The sequence below is a fragment of the Acomys russatus genome, chromosome 12 (genome assembly GCF_903995435.1).
Source record: "Acomys russatus chromosome 12, mAcoRus1.1, whole genome shotgun sequence".
In the NCBI taxonomy this organism is placed as follows: domain Eukaryota; kingdom Metazoa; phylum Chordata; class Mammalia; order Rodentia; family Muridae; genus Acomys; species Acomys russatus.
Window position 1 is genome coordinate 32,770,490 of NC_067148.1, and position 12,622 is coordinate 32,783,111.

The 12,622-nt window shown below is 36.7% G+C and overlaps 1 protein-coding gene and 1 pseudogene across 1 annotated transcript in view; both read left to right on the forward strand.

Moving 5' to 3' along the window:
• Positions 1-12,622, forward strand: part of Erbb4 (erb-b2 receptor tyrosine kinase 4) — a 1,024,038-nt gene that overhangs the window by 501,462 nt on the left and 509,954 nt on the right. The gene's annotated exons all lie outside the window — the stretch shown is intronic.
• On the forward strand, positions 839-2,693 carry LOC127196650 (pre-mRNA-processing factor 19-like; annotated as a pseudogene).

Genomic DNA, 12,622 nt, shown 5'->3' on the forward strand with positions numbered 1-12,622 from the left:
ATACATTTGTATACGTGAGTGTATAATATATACATACATACACACACAGACATATATATATATATACATATATATATACATACATACATACACACAGACATATATATACATATATACATTTGTATATGTGAGTATATAATATATACATACATACACACACAGACATATATATATACATACATACACACACACAGACATATATATACATATATATACATTTATATATGTGAGTATATAATATATACATACATACACACACACAGACATATATATACATATATATATACATTTGTATATGTGAGTGTATGATATATACATACATACACACACAGACATATATATACATCTATCTATCTATCTATCTATATATATATACACATTTGATTGGCTATTTATAGGCTATATGATAAAATAGCTTCAAGGACCAAACTGTATTGCTGCATTTGCATTTGTAATGAAAATATATGTTAGCATGGAATGAAATCTGGGCGGCTTGATGTGGATCCATTTCCTTCCCTGTGGAGATAGGAGTCTGCAAAAGGTTAGGTGAAATTGGTGCAGCATTCTATAACTAGTTGGTACAATTTGGATGAACTTAAGGGCCCAGAAAAACCATATCAACTTTGTTTCCTGATAGTCTCTTATTCTTCAATTTATTCTTCTTCACTTCTCTCTTTTGCCCATCTTTTACCTTATCATGGAATCACATCCTCACTGGGAAAATGGGAAGAATGCCATTTAGCATTCAGCTCAGATAATTCATCCTCAGCCATACACAGTATTTTTCTATAGTTCTTAACTTTATACATACAGTGAAGTATCAGCTATACGGACGGAGATGCAATTGACTGTGGAAGAAGTTAAACATAATTACAAATGGAATCTAGCCATTCCTATGTAGGACAAAGCATAAGCTGTGCGTAGTGGTATCAGGATCTTCTTATTGAAAAGCTTTTAAACAAGTTTTGGACAAGGAAATATCAACTGAAATGAAATTAATTACATTTTCTACCACACTGCCGGTCTCTTCTGTGCACCCAGTGTGGCATGCAGTGTGATGTCTGTCCTTGTTTCACAGCGTCCTTTGCAATTGGGTTTTTTTTTTTTTAAATATTTTTTTCTTTATTTTTTATTTGTCAGTCACTTTTTTCCTAAATAGGATATAAATGCTTCAAGTCATGTTTCTTCCTGTGGTCTGTGTGAATAGACGATATGAACTTTCCTGAGTCTCTGTCTTGATATAAAAGTTTTATATGTCTGCAATATAAACCCTACATTTGTATTATACGTTCTGCTATGTCTTAATTCAGAAATCAGTTTTAAATGGGAGTCTCAAAGCACTGGGCACCTCCCCACATGAAGTAATTGTAAGGCCCAGCAACTGTCTACTCTCTTTGAAGAGCCCCAGAAATGGCAGGGGACCGGAAGTGGAGAGCCCATTGTGGGGCAACTGGCAGCGCTGCAATGGCTCAGTGTCCCTGATCTGCTAGATCACCATATCACCCATGTGTGTCCCCTGTCTCTAACCATGTGTATGAGCGGCAACTCATTGAGAGGTACATTGCAGAGAATGGCACAGATCCTATCAACAACCATCCTCTCTTAGAGGAGCAGCTCATCGACTTCAAAGTTGCTTACCCAATTATGCCCAAGCCTTCCTCTGCCATCAGCATCCCAGCATTTCAGAAAGCCTCGCAGGATGAGTGTGGCTGGCCAAGTTCTCTGCTTCTCCCTCCTCCTCCTCTTCCCCCTTCCTCTCACCATGTGCCCCACCGCCCTCTCCTCACGCTGGCCTACTGTCTCCCAGGATGCAGTCAAGCTGCACAGCTCCACTCTCTGCCGGTAGCTACAGACAATCCTGCAGAAGCTGTCCCATGCTCTGCACTAGCAGGATGCTCACTGCTGAGTCGTTCGTTGCCCCTCTCACCAAGGAAGCCACCGCTGCTCCAGAAGCTCCAGCTACTCTGAAACCACAGGCTGGTCTTACTGTACCGCAGGCTGTGCTAAGCTTGCAGCCCAGTGTTGTGGGTACAGGAGAGCCCAGGGATTGGGGTTAGCTGGTAGGAATGACCTCTGAAATTATCTAGAAGCTTCAAGATATGCCACTGGGGTAATTACAGAGCACGGAGCATAAGACGAGAGCAAAGATTGTGCCCAAGGAGCTTGTGAAAGATGAAGAGCTCACTAAATACAGGCAGGTGGCATCTCCTGTGGGGCTACACAGTGTTAGCATTCCTGGGATCCTCACTCTGACCTTCAGGCACCAACAAGATTCTCACTGGTGGGGCAGATAAAAATGTCATTGTCTTTGATAAGAGTACTGAGCAGATCCTGGTCACGCTGAAAGGCCATACCAAGAAGGTCACCAGTGTGGTATTCCAAACTTCTCAGGAACTACTTTTTTCTGTGTCCCCCAATACCACTATCAGGATTTCGACGGTCCCAAATGCCTTTTGTGTACAGCTTGGTCGGGCCCATGAGAGCGTGGTGACAGGACTCCGACTCCATGGTACTGGAAATTATTTCCTGAGCTCCTCTGATGATCAGTACTGGGCCTTCTGTGATGTCCAAACAGGGCGTGTGCTCACCACAGTGACAGATGAGACTTCCGGCTGCTCTCTTACCTGGGCACAATTCTACCCCATGTGCTCATCTTTGGAACAGGAACCATGGGCTTCCAGATCAAGATCTAGGGCTTGAGCAGAATCCCTCTTTGAAAAGAAGTAACAATGCTAGTTGAGACAGTAAGGGAATGAGATTTGAGCCTGAAAAACAGGAAGGTAATAGTGATTGAGTCATTGAGTGCCTAATTATGAGACAGATAACTCATCCGGTTTTATGCGCTCTTCCAATAAACATCTTGATGAAATTAAAAAGTAATGGCTACAAATAGAGAGTAGATTATTTACTTGGCTTCTTATTTTGATGCATAATTTATTGGACTTCATCTGTTCTTTTAAACGTATGCTTTGAATGTTCAGGAAATATGGACAAATGTATAGCAGAACAATATCCAAGCTATATTTGTAACATACTAATTACAGAATATCAACTCAAAGGTTTAGATATTGGTGATGTGAAGTGCTCCTGACACAAACTCTAAGCTGGATAGTTTATATTCTACACTGATTCTTAAAATAATTATTCATTCTGCAATGATCTCCATTTTATTTTATGGAGTTAGTTTTTATGAAAAAGAAATATTAAAAACGTCTCCATTGTGATCATAGTCTACTTGGTCTTGCCAAGCACTTGTGTTAAAGCTCATGATGTTAATATTTCTTGTGTAAAAAAGATAAAGCCAGCAAAGTAAATCTTAAAGAAATGTGCTGCTGGCCTCAATATAGTACATTAGAAAAAATGTTATCATGAGCTGTGTTTTCAAAGCATTCATGGCTTAGCCCTGTACGGTTTCATCACTGAAGCCGTGCTGGACACTTGAACAACCAGTAACGCCTAAAGGAGTATGGAGTCACAAGTTTATGGCATTAAGAAAAGAGGTAAAATTCCCTTCACTTTCAATGGGAAAACTCAGGAAATTGACTCTTAAAAATAGTTTGAGAACTTTATGACGTCCTGCTGATATATAAAGCAACCCACATTTCTTATAATTATAGAAATTTCAAAGCATAATTAATATAGTTTAAAGGTAATTATGTAGCTCAGATGTAAATTTAATAAAATTTGTTAACTACTCTTCTAGACTTTATCTTGCTCTCCATAATGAGGATCATTAAAGAAAAAAAGTGTACTCAATTTCTAAATGACTAATATTAATAAACCTTAATATCAATGAAATAAGGATATAAAATGCTATATGCAGTGTGATGATTACCTTCAGATTTTTAAGTAATGAATACATTATAAATAGGTTCTAATAATACTGCAATATCAATAAACCTGAACCCTAGATTATGATAATTTAAGTTTCTCTTGGTACAAATGATAGACACTCATGAATGGTATATTATCATCACCAAAATATTTTACATACATACCCTCTGTCTGTCCTGCCAGCTAACTTTACTTTTGCTACCTTCCTGGGATGGTGTCCTCTGACACTTTTCTCAGCAAAGAAAATTTACCACCATGCTTGGGGCTTGACTCATAAACGTCTAAGGTGTGGTTGGTTCTTTGCTAATTTTTGTTTTACCAATCACGATTATGTATGATCATGAGAGGACTGGAAGAAGGTGAAATGTTCCCTCACAATTATATAATAATTTATGGATGTATATATTATCTTAAAATAGTTTCACATTTTGTAACATTTTTAACACCAAACATTTGCTTTTATTCCTTAATATGGATACATTCGGGTGTCTTTTAGGTTATCTTTAATATGCTACTCAATGCAACACATTGTGATGTATTATTCATATGCTACATTTCTGCTGATACCCTAGACTGTTCTTTCTTTTGAAAATATATGATGCTAATGTTCTAAGTTTTAAAATAAATATCAAACGTATTTTATGTTTATCCGCAAGTTGTGAACAAAATATAGAGTCCTCGATACTTTGTTCTTTCCCATAAGTTATTTATTTTCTATCAGTGTAGTACATTTATCACAATTAATGAAATGATGATGAGTGCTGTTCTAATAGTTTCAACATTTAGATTTTCACATACTTGATAGGGCATGCTGTGTGATATATGCTGGAGGTGAGTGTGCCCATTAAATGTCTACGTAGAAACCTAATGCTCACGTGACACGCTGAGCTGAGGGTTTGGAGAGACAATTAGCTCAAAACTGGACAGCACTTATGAATGAGACTAGCGACTTTATTGCTACATGAAGACATCGTATGAGAATAGTTTTGCTTTGTTTTGTCTTTGTTGTTGTTGTTGTTGAGTTTTGTTTGTTTGTTTGTTTTTATCCAGGAAATAGAATTAAGGAAGTAAAGTTTGTGCATATGCCCTGCTGTCTGTGATAGTCTTTAATGATAGTACTCACAGAGTGAGAACTTCCCTTTAGTCTATTAGCTTATTAAGTTGTAGCTACCACGGGAAAAAGAAAGAACACTTCAAAAGAATAGTCTGGATGCTGCATGCTGTGGAAATGATGCTCTCTCTCAGATCTTGGACAATCATTTATGTCTGCATCAGTGTTTGCTGGGCTGCTCACTACTTCAATCCTTTATCCAACACAACGTTATCCATGTCCCATCATGGTTATCATCATCTTCCAGTCTTCAGACTTTGTGTGACTTCTGTCAGTGCCTCCACACCCCTTTACTACATTGATTTCACTCAAATCCGTGACTTCAATAGTGATTCTGACCTATTAATGGTCTTGGTCATTTTTCATAGGTCTACTTCTTCCTAAAGCATAAGTTCTAATATATTCACAGTACAAGGTCATTCATTTGCAATGTAATGAAATAAAACAAGACCAAAGTGTCATTTTAGATTATAGTTTAGAATAAATGTATTTTATGCCTTGTAAATAATTTTCATGTTATCTTAGAATAGAATGCAATTAAATACATCAGTATAAGGGGAAAAGTAAGGAAATTAACACTACAGGTTTTTTTTTTTTTTAACTGAAGAGCTGAGCAAACACACACACACACACACACACACACACACACACACACACACTTCAAATGATTTCCCAAACAGAGTGTAGTATATCTTTATACACAGGTAGGTGTTTGTACAATAACCCTTGAAATAAAGGATTTATGTTTAAAGACACAAAGATACAAAATCAAACCACCATAACTCTTTCTCAACTCAACAATGTTTTCCTACTGCCAACCTTTCACTGAAAAACCTTTGAGTTGACATAGCCACTGTGAGAATGAGTGCTCACTAATGTTTTTGTTTGTTGATTTCTTTATTAATCTCCACTAACATGAAAAAAAAATGTTCCTCGCATAGTAAAAACAGAAGAGGTCTTTTTGGAAATAAGTACTTGGAAGGAAGAGTAAAGCTGAAGCTGAAAGAAGAAGATGCAAATGTGTGGGAAAGGAAGAGAGGTGTGTGTGATGACCTACAATGTACACACTGCTTTTAGATACTGTCTTCCAAATTAAACAAGACCAACCTGAAGCTCTGTTTAATTGAAGAAGCTCGGGTTATGCCAACAATATGACCTTGCCATGGAGGCAAATGCAACTCTTTAAGTCATTGCCTTCCCTTAGTCGTTTTAGGTTAGTCTGATAGTAATCAGGATCTAATTTTATAACATGATTGTAGGGTTTCATTTCCATTATGAATTTATACGGAAAAAAAAAAAAACTCATTTGGTTTCGAATATCTCCTTTCAAAGAGGTTTGCTTTCTAACATCAGTAAAATACATATTCAAAGACTTCCAGAAAGCTTTTAGGGAGTGATTTTCCCACTTGATGTATGAAGCCTTTCACCTTCTTATATGTTTTTAGCATTTTTTTCCTTTAGCAGTATGACACGATCTATAACTATGGTGTATACTCTGGCTTAGCTAATGTTTGTTCATCAGGATAACATTGAAATAGGAAAGATTTTCTCTTCAAGGCTGTCAAATACAAAGAGCCAAAACACTATGGATGTAACCTTTATAATTCCTGATTGTTTCATGGTTGTTCTTGCTGTAGGTGGTATATTGTATTTTTGTGTAATAATACAAATGCATATTTTAAAAAGAAAAAGAAATATATCTAAATCATCCCAAGAGTATGGCTTCAAATTAGAGAGTCAATATCACCACATTTGGGAGAAATTGAGATTTTTGAGTTCAGAAAGAAATAGATTTTTAGAAGGGATTATGACTGTTGAATTTTTTTAAAAAAATATTTTTCTCCTTAACTTTTAACCTATGTCATTTTTTGAAAGATTTTCAACTTAATTTTCTTTATTTATAGAAAACATAAATACTATGCTGTGATATACGAAGTGGATATTAATCACATAAAGTATATTACACATAGAGAGCATATAATAAAATCAAGTTAATACCATTATTAGGGACATTAAATAATGGTGCATAGAATACATAGTATGAAAACAGTTCTCATTTCTGTTTTACAAATCCACCAGTTGTTATATTTGTAGTTTTGGTTGGTCCCACGGGAATCAATAATAACTATTTTCTATGTTTGTATTGAAAATTAGGAGCCTCGTCAGCAACATCAGAACCTGTTCTCACTGAAGAAGATTAAAGACAGTATTTGTTCCTTGTAAATTAATTAAGCCTTTTGTTTTGTGTTGCATGGCCAAATATTTAGACAGCTACAAAAATGTATCTTGGCATCTTGTCAAATCCAAGCCTGATACTTTGTCCTGTTTCTGGAGTTGCTCACCCTTTTCATTTAAAAACACAGCAGATGAGTCTCGAAAGCAGTCACCTCTAGCTCTGGCTGCTCGGCGGCCATTTCCCATATGCTTTGCAGCAGAGGCAGCTGTTGGCAGACATCATTTCATGCAAGCCTATTTTCCTCTTTTAAATTTTGAGTGGAGAAAATCACATTTATAAAAGACCTCAGACATGAAACTGTCACTCTTAATTGTAGACTGAAATGGCACCAAGCAGTTTTCTTGTCTAAACATTGGAGATGCATAGTTATTACTTTAGAAATAGAAGAAAAAAAGATTTTGTACAATCAGCATGTCATGGTTTACATGTGCCTGTTCCCATGGGTTCATCAGTTTGGACACTAGCTTTCCAGCTGGCAGTATGCTTTGGAAAGTTGTAAGGCCTTCGCAGGTGGAGCTCAGCTGGTGAGAGTCTGCCGAAGTCTGACCTGCACTTTCTGATTCAATTCGAGACTTGTAACAGGTTACTCTGAGCACTTCTACCCACAGGTGGAGCCTTGGCCAACACATCTTCTCTATCATGATTGTACTTCCTTACCCCTTGAGCAAAACTGAATCTCTCCTACCTCTGCTTCTCTCGGGTTTTCTGCCAAAGCGGTGAAATAAGCAATAAGAAATAAGCAATAGAACCTGTTTCCTGATGAAAATTTATGCTTGAGAGTTCAGAAAACAATAACGCTAACGCAAAGCAGTTCTGCTATGTATGGGCAAAATTTTTTTCATTTAAAATATTTAAATATAGTATTTATTTATTTGTATATGTATATAGGACTTTTTTTTTCCTTCATGGATGTCTGTGCCCAACATTCATACAGCACCAAAGAAGGCCAGAAGCAGTTGTCATATCTCCTGGGATTGAAGTTGCAGATGGTTGTCAGCCACCATGTAGACTTGGGAATAAAACCTGAGTTCTCTGGTAGAGTAGTCACTTACTTCTGTTCACGTCCTATCCCACAAGCCGAGCTGTTTGTTAAATAACTATATCAGCCAGCTTCATGTGGCTGTGATAAGATAATAAAATAGTTGAGGTTACAAGCTCGTAAAAGAAGGGATGATTTAATTTGCCTTATGGCTTCAGTTCTTCATGTTTTATTCTCATTGTTTTGCACCTCTGGGAAAGCAAGGCTAAGCAGAACACACAGCAAAGCTCTTTAGTCCAGGTGGCCAAGGAGTAAAGAGAAAGAGAAGGACACATGACAAAATAACCGTCATGGGGTACCCCAATTATGACTTCTCACCAAGCCCCAACTCCTGAGGTTTCTACCATCTTTTCTATAACTATATAAATACACTGTGGAGATAAGAAAACTCATTATCCAACCACCTCCCCAAATCCCAGACAGTGTACACTGCTGCATCGGAGTCACAACTTCAACACATAAGCCTCAGTGGTGCATTTAAATCCAAGCCATAGTGGCAACACACAGGGATTCACTTCTCACAGTAATTCCAGAATTTCAAGCACTTAATATTTCTATGGTATGAATGATGAATCTAAACCACAGACAGATGGAAAGATTCATCCAAACTTATTGTTAATTTCTGTGACATCACATAGGGTGTTTCTCAGCTACAACTGTCATAGGAGCGTATCATATAAGTACCTGAGACTAAAAAAAAACACATATGATCAATAGTCAGTAGAACTTGATATCTTCTGCTAACTCTCTTCCTGGCTTGTAGTTGGTCTTCTTATGTCTTTACAAGATAAGACTAATGTCAAAATCTGTAAGGTTACAGCAAATAAATGTAGTCAGTGAGGTGCATTAATCCAGGTAGCTTATTCCTCTGTGAAAGAGAATATCCATCACTTGTTAACAACAGAGCTTCATTTTAGCTTCAAGTATTTGAAAGTCCGTACAACTAACATTGTCCTTTTGCTTTAAGTCACGTGCATATCTAAACAAAGATTTCTTAAAACTGTGTGTGTGTGTGTGTGTGTGTGTGTGTGTGTGTGTGTGTGTGTGTGTGTGTTTCCAGGCAGGGTTTCTCTGTGTAGCTTTGGCTGTCCTGGACTCACTTTGTAGACCAGGCTGGCTTCAAACTCACAGAGATCCACCTGCCTCTGCCTCTCAAGTACCGAGGTTAAAGGCATGTGCCACCTATTTTTATCATTTTATTAGCTGTAAAGTTTGTTTCAAATTAATGTTACTGCATTGACACATATACAATATTTCCTATCAGATAACATTTGATTCTCTGGTAAGCTGAAGCTTAATGTATATATCGGACATGAAAATATTAATTTATCAAAATGCATAATTGTAAAAAAGTAAAATATGAATTTTAAATTTAGATTTTAAAATATAATCTTACTGTCATTATAAAAGAGAGTTGACTTACATATACATATTTAATTATAGATGATGACCTTTGTAATGCCATGAATCTAAAAACACTACAATATTGGGCTACTTGTGCGATTATATAAAGAGATCTATACCCCACATTTTTATTTGTGTAATCCATTTATGATATCTTTAGGCAAAATAAAAAAAACAGATTTTGCACAATAAACAATTTGAAATTCGTGAGTGGATCTGCATAAGGTAGTCACGCATAGAGAACTTCAGTAATCGAACAGAAAGGTGATGTTTTCAGGCAGGTCGTGGAAATGATGTAAAGAAAGGATTTGAGTAGTTACTACTCTACATCCTCCCTATTTGTTGGAAGGTCTGTTGTATGGACAAATTTGATATCATATGTTTGCTGAGCTCAACTCTGCCACTTTTTAAAGTGACATTCTTAGTTTTAGTTTGGTTCACACTTTATCTTTACAGTTTGTTATTTAGGCATTCATAGTGCTGAGGCATTAAAGAGACAGATATAGTTTAACATGTCTAAATAAATTGGAGATATCGTCTATATTCAGGGAAAGAAGGAACAACTGGAAACAGACCTGAATAAAAACACTAGTAAGTTCTATTCCCACTGCGTGAGACAACAGAAAGGACGTAGGAAAGATGGTTCTTTCTGCAGAAGGAGAGAATCACTCCTGCTTACAACAGAGTGAAGGGGTTTATTGAAAATAAGCCATGTTTGTGTTTAGTGCTGGGATAAGTAGCCCATTCTGAGAGAGCAGCCCACAGACTCCTAGACTCATGGCACTGGCTGAGATTGGCTGAATGCAGTCTTGCTGGAATGACTGGGATTGTATTTTATGACCCTTCAGTGTTACTTCATGTTGGGTACAGTAGGCAAGATTCTTCGCCACTGCAGTTTGGTACGTGGCATTTCACAAGCTCTGTTTCTTTTAAATCAAATTAGATCAGATATTGCGTGCTAGCTTCCCAGAGTAGTACAGGGTTGAGTTTCAAACAGTGGAAAAGCGAAAGCAGAAACCCACAGTATCTCCACAAGCAGAAGGAATACGTGGTACTTGTTATTAGCTTATTAATTTTTTTCTGGTAAACTTCTTAATACGATGCCATCCCTAAGAATGTGTCTGCTGTAGATATTCCCAGACATGATAGGAGGGGCAGGACAGAAAGTAATTGCCTTAGGGAAGTTAATAGAAAATCCTACTGATACAGAAGCTACAATTTGCTACTACATTTGTCACCGTCAGAGAAGGCATAATTTCTGCATTCATTACCAACAGAGGGAACTGTCTACCTCTCAGCCATCTTCTTATCTGTCACTGGAGTTTCCTGTTTTCTACTCCTCATGATATCACAGTCATTTACCTTCCAGTGTACTTAACGCAGTAATCACTATTATACTTATGGGTATCCTCACTCATGGTACGTGTTGGTGTTTAAGATGATCTCTCATCAGGTCTGAGTGCACAGCAGTCAAACAGCTCAGAACTATTCTGACTAGCAAGAAACGCTTTTAAACATAAATAAACAGGCGACGGCAGGGATCACCAGGGGACACTTATATGAAAGTAAATCAAGAAGACCAGATAGAATGCGGATATAACTTAAGGTAGACTAAGGCACATTTAGGAAGCTATTACTCATTTCTACTGTGGTCATCTTAAGAGAAAAAAAACCACATGAAGGAAAGAAGCACAGACAAAAGGAAGACCAGAAGGAAGGTTGGAAGGAAGATAGGCAGGAAGGAAGGATAAATCAAGAGTTGTGTCAATTAAGAAAATAACCATTTAAGGATCTGAGAAATAAATTAGAAATGTGAAAATAATAAAGGCAGATTTTCTGGAATATTCTGCAAATGTCCTTCTATTATTGTAGAAGTAAAGGTGCATTCGCATCGGTTAGGAGATTCTCAATCATTCCAGGTCTTAATGGTCTTCAATTTCACGAACACTCTGAACAAAGCTGCTGCAGAGCAGATGCTGACAGTAGAGGACAATATGTCTTACTGAGCAGATGTTATCCCCATGTGGAGGATGCATCATCTCTACGTGGCCACACCCTTTAGTATTTGGCCCTGAACCTCTTCAGATAAAACCATGGTGAAGGTTTTCTCTTTGATGGTCTTTTTAGAGATTTCTATTTCTTTGAGTGGTCCATAGGCACAAAACATGAATCCATTTTTCAATGTTTTCTATGAGCTGTATTCTCAAAAAATCATTTTCTGTGGAAAGTAATAGCTACAAGGACTTAAAAGCATTTCTCTCGAGATTTCAATTCTACTCTATTAAGCAGCCAATACTGAATGTCTATTCAACACCAGGGTCAGTACTAAGAGCTGATATATATGTATAGAAGTAAAAGCAGGGGGCATTTCTGAATTTTAGAAATAAGATGTAAAATTTAAAGTTAAGATGTAAGAGTACTGAGGATTATATAATAGAGAGATTAAAAACAGTAGATCTTATGCTATGATATTACAAACATTTCATCTTCTAATTGTCCTGAGACAATTTGCCCAACATAATATTTGTAATAGCTCACATCTATTAAACACAATTTTCTCTAAACTTTTTCTGTATCTTACAATGCTTACAACAGCTTTGTAATAGTCATGTTGTTATGAATCTTCTAAAATTGAAAAGAACGAAAACTCTTGAGACTTAAATGCTTCATCAAGTTTACATAAGTATTTAGGACAAAGCCTACTTTTAAGGCAATTTGCCTGTTGGGTCAGCCTACGATGCTTGCTGTTCTGCTTTCCTATTGTAGTTGCTTATACTGGGTACAATATATTTATATGTATCTAATAGCCCATTATATTAAATTGTATTATTTTCATAACAAATTTCTGGAACAAGAAATATGTTATGTTACTGTGATTCTTTCTAAAAACTTATAGACTGAAACAATGAAGAACTGACATTATTACATGGCCCTACAAGCTAGTTCAAGACTTAATCTACACTTTTGATAAGTGTCTTCATTGTCCAGATAGACAAAT